The following is an 8,055-nucleotide window of genomic DNA, read 5'->3' on the forward strand; positions in this document are numbered from 1 at the left end:
ATCTTGAACTCCTGGGTTCAAGTGATCCTCCCAGCTCTGTCTCCCAAAGTGCTGGGATTACAGGCATGAGCTATTGTGCCCAAGCTAAGAATGTGTACTTTTAAATCCCACAAGGAAAAAAATATTTTTGGTAAATAAAATTAAAGCATAAATATCATGATTTACCTGACATTTACCATAAGCAACATAAAATATATGTGATACTGAATGACTAAAAAGTAGTTTTGGTTAAAGAGAGTTCTAGTTTCCATGAGGACTCTGATAATGCTGCATTTTATTTTACTTTTTAATGTGCACATTGGTACATGTTTAACTACTCTACTCCTTTTCAAAATGTACTTCTCTGTTCTGCAATGAATGCTTTTTAAGGGTGCGAGCCCCAGGGCGTGAAATGAATGTGGTAGAACTGGCCTCTACATTTCTTTTGGGTGTGTCTCCTCCTGCAAGTCCTGGCCAGCTGCGATGGGCAGAGGACACTGCCTCTCTCTCCAAGTACCTCAATAAGTCATTGACCTACTTGTGCCTCATGTCTCTCATTTGCAAAATGAGGGTCCTACCTGATTAACTCAAAGATTCCCCTTCTAGAGCTTAAAACATTGAACAAAATGCAGTTAAACAAGAAAGGGCTATGTTTGTTGGTTTTGTTTTGTCTTTTTTGGTGTAGTTGGTTGGTTTTTGTGTATAATGGAATGGAATCATATCATTTGCTGGTTATTGTCTAATATTAGTTTCAAAAACTAATAAAAAATATTTTAAAACTTCAAATTAATTTTCAAAATCAGAATTAACTAAGCAGATCATGCTTTCAGTGCACATCAGAATTAGTGGATGGGCTTAAAAGCAAATGTGTGTAAATGCTACTTATTGGTAGTATTTAAATTAGATTAGGAATTTAAATTCAGGCTCTAAGTCAGAGTCTAAGAAAGCCCACTGATTATTAAAACAGTCTGGTTACCGAGCAATCCAGGCCACCTGAACATCGGAGCCTGGGAAACAGTAGAAGCTCTGTCATTTGTCTTGGAGGCTGGGAGAATCCTATCCCATAAGTAACTTGGTAGCCTTAGAACTGCATGAGCTGCTTTACCACTGGGAAACACGAGCACAGCCTAGCTTGATTTTGTATGTGGTATCAGATCTAAGGTGCATGGAATTCAGGACTTCCTGTCTACTCTTTGATTTTGTTTTATTTTTAGAAATTTTTTATTTTGTTTTATTCATTTATTCATCTTCAGAGACATGGTCTGGCTCTGATGCCCAGGATGGAGTGCATGGTGTGATCATAGGTCACTGCAGTGTTGAGCTCCCAGGCTCAAGCGATCCTCCTGCCTCAGCCTCCTTAGTAGCTGGGACTATAGGCACATGCCCTACCATGCCCGGCTTTGTCTACTTTTTGAATGATGTCTCAAACTAGAAGGTCTATTAATTTAAAAAATTAAGGATAGCATGCCATAATTAAAAATAATAACAGTGGGAAAAGGCACCTTCCAATGATTCAGACATCAACTTGTGATTTAAAAAAACGAAAAATAAATAATAGGAAAAAAAAGGGAAAAAAATTAAATAAAAAAATAATAAAAAAAAAGAAACAGGGCCTTGCTATGTAGCCCAAGCTGGTCTCGAATTCCTGGCCTCACGTGATCTTCCACCAAAGTGCTGGGATTACAGGTATGAGCCACTGTGCCCAGCCTCAACTTGTGATTTTTTTTTTTTTTTTTTTGAGACAGAGTATCACACTGTCACCCGAGCTGGAGTGCAGTGGTGAAATCGTGGCTCACTGCAACCTCCACCTCCTGGGTTCAAGGATGAGCCACCGCACCTGGCGTCTTTTTTTTTCCTTTGAGATGGAGTTTCATTCTTGTTTCCCAGGCTGGAGTGCAATGGCATGATCTCGGCTCACTGCAATCTCTGCCTCCCAAGTTCAAGCAATTCTCCTGCCTCAACTTCCCAAGTAGCTGGGATTACAGGCACCTGCCACCACGCCCAGCTAATTTTTTGTGTTTTTAGTAGAGATGGAGTTTCACCATGTTGGCCAGGCTGGTCTCAAGCTCCTGACCTCAGGTGATCCACCCGCCTCAGCCTCCCAGAGTGTTGGGATTACAGGCATGCGCCACTGCACCTGGCCTTTTAAAAATATATATATTCTTAAGTTTTGATATTTGAGTGGGAGTGAAGATCCTGATCAATGTATTTACCCTTCACAGATCTCATTACATAAGAAGATGTTCAGGATTATAAATCTCCAACTGGTTTTCTGCAATGTCATTTTTTTTTTTCTGAGACAGTCTCACTCCCATTGCCCACACTGAAGTGCGGTGGCACAATTACGCCTTACTACAGCCTCTACTTCCTGGGCTTAGGTGATCCTTCTACTTCAACCTCCTGAGTAGCTGGGACTACACATGTGGTGCCACCATGCCCGGCTAATTTTTGTATTTCTAGTAGAGACAGGGTCTCACTATGTTGCCCAGGCTGTTCTCAAACTCCTGGGCTCAAGCAATCTGCCTGCCTGCTTCAGCCTCCCAAAGTGCTGGGATGACAGGTGTGAGCCACCCTGCCCAGCGCACAATATGATTATACTCAGATTTTAATGCAGGATGCAATCCAAGAAGATAGGTCTCCATATGAAAGATCTTTGGCTATGGTCAACACAGATCAAAGTCATATTTCAAATATTTTTTCTGGCTGTTAGGAACTGAGCAAAGGTCATGTTGCACTCTTCTCTCCATGAGGACAAGATGAATAATATCCGGAAAGATGTTTTTCTCACTTATTTTTCATCTCATTCCATAGAAGAGATTCTGGATGTTTTTATCGCAGTACCATGAGATCTTGGGCATACTTGTTCTTTGGTGTTTGAGAATTATTTTTATTTTTATTTTTTTGAGACAGAAGCCTTGCTCTGTCACCCAGGCTGGAGTGCAGTGGTGCGATCTCAGCTCACTACAGCCTCCACCTCCCGGGTTCAAGCAATTCCCATGCCTCAGCCTCCGGAGTAGCTGGGATTACAGGTGCATGCCACCACACCCGGATAATTTTTGTATTTGTTAGAGATGGGGTTTCACCGTGTTGGCCAGGCTGGTCTGAAACTCCTGATCTCAAGTGATCCGCCTGCTTTGGCCCCCCAAAGTGCTGGGATTACAGATGTGAACCACCGCAGTGGCCTGAGAATTTTAAAACTTTAAGCCTTATAAGACCAATGTAAATAAGCCAAATAAGAGCTCCTGTTGTCAAAAGAATTTAAAGAGTACTTCTGGCCAGGTGCAGTGGCTCACGCCCATAATTCCCAGCACTTTGGGAGGCTGAGGCGGGCAGATCACTTGAGGTCAGCAGTTCGAGATCAGCCTGGCCAACATGGTGAAACCCCGTCTCTACTAAAAATACAAAAATTAGCCGGGCGTGGTGGCATGCGTCTATAATCCCAGCTACTTGGGAGGCTGAGGCAGAAGAATCACTTGAAGCCAGGAGACATAGGTTACAGTGAGCCGAGATCACACCACCGCGCTCCAGCCTAGACAACAGAGTGAGACTCTGTTTCAAAAATACATATATTTAAAGAGTACTTTTAATATGCTAGTACCAGAAAGCAAAGTTGAGTGTCCCCTGCTTGTATGTATGTATTAGGCATATGGAAAGATCTACAAGGAAGTAAATAAATAAAAATATTATTAATATATATTAATATTAACAAAGTGGTAGGATTATGAATGGTGTTTTTCAATATTTTTCCTGAATGAGATTATATTGTTTTTACAATAAAATTTTGAATAATTTTGTCATCTAGAAAATATTATTCTGTTGTTTAAATTGGAATCCCAGCTACCTGGGAGGCTGAGGCAGGAGAATCACTTGAACCTGGGAGGCAGAGCTTGCAGTGAGTTGAGATCATGCCACTGCACTCCAGCCTGGGCAACAGAGCAAAACTCCATCTCAAAAACAAACAAAACAAAAGTAAATACAGGCCAGTTGTGGTGGCTCACGCCTATAATCCCAGCACTTTGGGAGGCTGAGGCAGGTGGATCACCTGAGGTCAGGAGTTTGAGATCAGCCTGGCCAACACGGTGAAACTCCGTCTCTACTAAAAATACAAAAATTAGCCCGGTGTGGTGGTGCACGCCTGTAGTCCCACCTACTAGGGAGGCTGAGGCACAAGAATCACTTGAACCAGGGAGGCGGAGGTTGCAGTGTGGTGAGATTGCACCACTGCACTCCAGCCTGAGCGACAGAGTGAGACTCTGTCTAAAAAAAAAAAAAGTAAATACAGTTAAATTCACTCTAAAAGTGTGCAATAATGTACCAATAATGTAAACACTACTACAGCCAAGAAGATAGAGAACATTTCCATCACCCCTAAAAAGCTCCCCTGTGTCACTTTGTAGTTCTCATCCAAAACACCATGGGATATCAGTTTGTAAAGGTCTCTCTCTTCAAAGAGGGAAAGGGCAGGTTGGGTTTTATGCATCCCAGGGTCTGTATTACACAAGAAAGTCATATTCGGCAGGTTTTGGGGGAAAGCTGTACATATTTATGGGGGGGGGTTGACCACATGTGCAATGGGTAAACATATAGGTAATATACGTCCCCCATGTTTATTCTGGAGCAAGGTTGTGTTAGGCGTTTGAACCAGAGCAACTCCATCTTGTATAGGGGCTGGACAAAATGAGGCGGAGACTGGTACAGGAGTTAAGAAGAATTTACTTAGGCAGATAGTGAGGGCATGGAAGTCCTCTGTAAAGTTTTCCTTTCTAACGAAGAGAAGCCTATAAAATCCAGCTGCAGACGTAGATCCGACAGTTGTGCCACTCCTGTTGAAGATGGTGGCTCCATCTTCCCTTCTCTTTGTTGGCCACGTGTACTGTAAGAAGCAGACAAGATGACACCAATCAACTGGAAAGCCCATTTGCATGATAAGATTAGGGTGGGGTGACCAGCCTTCCCCAAGATCATGCCACTGCACTCCAGCCTGGGGTGACAGAATGAGTGAGACCCTGTCTCAAAAAAAAAAAAAAAAAATGCCAGGCACAGTGGCTCAGGCCTGTAATCCCAGCACTTTGGGAGGCCAAGGCGGGTGGATCACATGAGGTCAGGAGTTCAAGACCAGCCTGGCCAAGATGGTGCAACCCTGTCTCTACTAGAAATACAAAAATTAGCCAGATGCGGTGGCAGGCGCCTGTAATCCCAGCTACTTGGGAGGCTGAGGCAGGAGAATCGCTTGAACCCAGGAGGCGGAGGTTGCAGTGAGCCGAGATCATGCCACTGCACTCTAGCCTGGGCAACAGGAGCAAGACTCCTCAAAAAAATAAAATAAAAATAAAGGCTCATGTTGCTGTGTCGGCTCATGTCTGTAATTCCAGCACTTTGCAAGGCCGAGGCAAGTGGATTGGTTGAGCCCAGGAGTTCAACACCAGCCTGGGCAACAAAGCAAAACCTTATCTCTACAAAACATACAAAAATTAGTCTGTTGTGGTGCTGTAGTCCCAGCTACTCAGGAGGCTGAGGTGGGAGGACCACTTGAGCCTGGGGGTGTCCAGGCTCTGGTCAGCTGTGATAGCATCACTGCACCTGGGCCACAGAGTGAGACCCTGTCTCAAAAAAAAAAAAAAAAAGAATAACCACCTAAAAATAATTTCTCAGAATGATTTTTAAAAAGGTTTTTTTTCTTTTTCTTTTCTTTTTTTTTTTTTTTTCTTTGAGACGGAGTCTAAGTCTGTCGCCCAGGATGGAGTGCAGTGGCATGATCTTGGCTCACTGCAACCTCTGCCACGTGGGTTCAAGCAATTCTTCTGCGCCACCATACCCAGCTAATTTTTGTATTTTTAGTAGAGACGGGGTTTCACCCTGTTGACTAGGCTGGGCTCAACTCCTGACCTCAGGTGATCCACGCATCTTGGCCTCCCGAAGTGCTGGGATTGCCAGGTATGAGCCACTGTGCCCAGCCTGAAGTGTAACTTTTGAGGCTAAATCATAAAAGGCATCATGGCTTCTTCCTCTCTCATGGATCATTCTTTCTGGGAGAAGTTTACCCACCAAGTCCTGAAGACACTGAAGCAACCCTATGGAAAGATCCATGCGGTAAGGAACTAGGCCCCCTGCCAACAGCCATGTGAGTGAGCCATTGAGGAAGTGGATCTCCCAGTGCTGGACAAGCCCTGGCTGACATGCTGATCACAACCTCATGGGAGATACTGTGTTAGGATCACCACATGGAGGTGGTCCCTAATCTCTGATCAACAGAAATGGTGGGATAATCAATGTCCATTGTTTTTTGTTTGTTTTTCTTGTTTTTTGTTTTGTTTTGCTTTTGATTTTGAGACAGAGTCTTGCTCTCTCACCCAGGCTGCAGGGCAGTAGCACTATCTCAGCTCACTGCGACCTCTGCCTCCCGGGTTCAAGCGATTCTCCTGCCTCAGCCTCCCAAGTAGCTGGGATTACAGGCGCCCACCACCACACCCAGCTAATTTTTTTGTTGTTGTTGTATTTTTAGTAGAGACGGGGTCTTACCATGTTAGCCAGACTGGTCTCAAACTCCTGACCTCAGGTGATCCGCCCACCTCGGCCTCCCAAAGTGCTGGGATTACAGGTGTGAGCCACTGTGCCCCATCTTTTTTTTTTTTGAGGCAGAGTCTTGCTCTGTTACCCAGGTTGGAGTGCAGTGGCGTGATCATGGCTCACTGCAGCCTCCAACTCCTGGGCTCAAGCGATCCTCCCATCTCAGCCTCTTGAGTAGCTGGGACTACAGGCATGTGATACCACACCCAGCTAATTTTCTTTTACTTTTTTTTTTTGAGACAGAGTCTCACTCTGTCACCCAGGCTGGAGTGCAGTGGCGCAATCTTGGCTCACTGCAAGCTCTGCCTCCCGGGTTCTCGCCATTCTCCTGCCTCAGCCTCCTGAGTAGCTGGGACTACAGGCGCCCGCCACCACACCCGGCTAATTTTTTTGTATTTTTAGTAGAGATGGGGTTTCACCGTGTTAGCCAGGATGGTCTCGATCTCCTGACCTGTGATCCGCCCACCCCGGCCTCCCAAAGTGCTGGGATTACAGGCGTGAGTCACTGCACCTGCCCACTAATTTTCTTTTAAGAGGCGGGATCTCACTGTGTTTCCCAGGCTGGTCTTGAATTCCTGGCCTCAAGTTATCCTCCCGCCTCACCCTCCCAAAGTGTTAGGGCTACAGACATTACCCACCATGCCTGGACAATAAGTGTTTATTGATTTAAGCCACCAAGTTTTTGACTAATTTGTTAACAGCATTAGGTGAATAACATATCCACAAATTAATTTATTCTGTGAGCAGAGCACTTTAGATATGAATATGATATCTGTATCTCTTTGAATGCTCATGGATAGTTCTTTGCTTCTGCACCATTTCTTGGCTACAGTTCAGATAACTGAGTTTATATGACATGATCTCTGAATCCATAAACTGTAATTGTGTCATCTCAGAGCCTCAAATATGACAGTCATGGCAGTGTGCACATTTTGGACACTGTTCTGTGTTGGTTAAGGTCCAGTTTCTGCCAGGTGTGGTGGCTCACACCTGTAATCCCAGCACTTTGGGAGGTTGACGTAGGCAGATCACTTGAGGTCAGGAGTTCGAGACCAGCCTCACCAACATGATGAAACCTTGTCTCTACTAAAAATACAAAAATTAGTCAGGTGTAGTAGCACGCGCCTGTAATCCCAGCTACTCCAGAGGCTGAAGCAGGAGAATTGCTTGAACCTGAGAGGCAGATATTGCAGTAAGCCGAGATCGCACCGCTGCATTCCAGCCTGGTGAGCCAGACTCCCTCTCAAAAAAAAGGTTCAGTTTCTGTTGTTTTGCTATGCACCCAGGACCAGGACTTGGTCATCTCACTCATGAGTAACCAGCTTCTGTGAAAACCAGCTGATGTTGAAACACACACATTCACCCACAAAACCACGGTGTTATTTTACAGCAAAAGGAGTAGTATGTTCTTAAGACCCTTAATCCCTCCATAAATGGTTAGTCATCTGTAAAATAGTGATAACTGTTTCCACTTCATGGGGTTTTGTAAGAATTACACAACTAGTACTA

This window comes from Pongo pygmaeus, chromosome 20 (assembly GCF_028885625.2).
Source record: "Pongo pygmaeus isolate AG05252 chromosome 20, NHGRI_mPonPyg2-v2.0_pri, whole genome shotgun sequence".
NCBI classification, from domain to species: domain Eukaryota; kingdom Metazoa; phylum Chordata; class Mammalia; order Primates; family Hominidae; genus Pongo; species Pongo pygmaeus.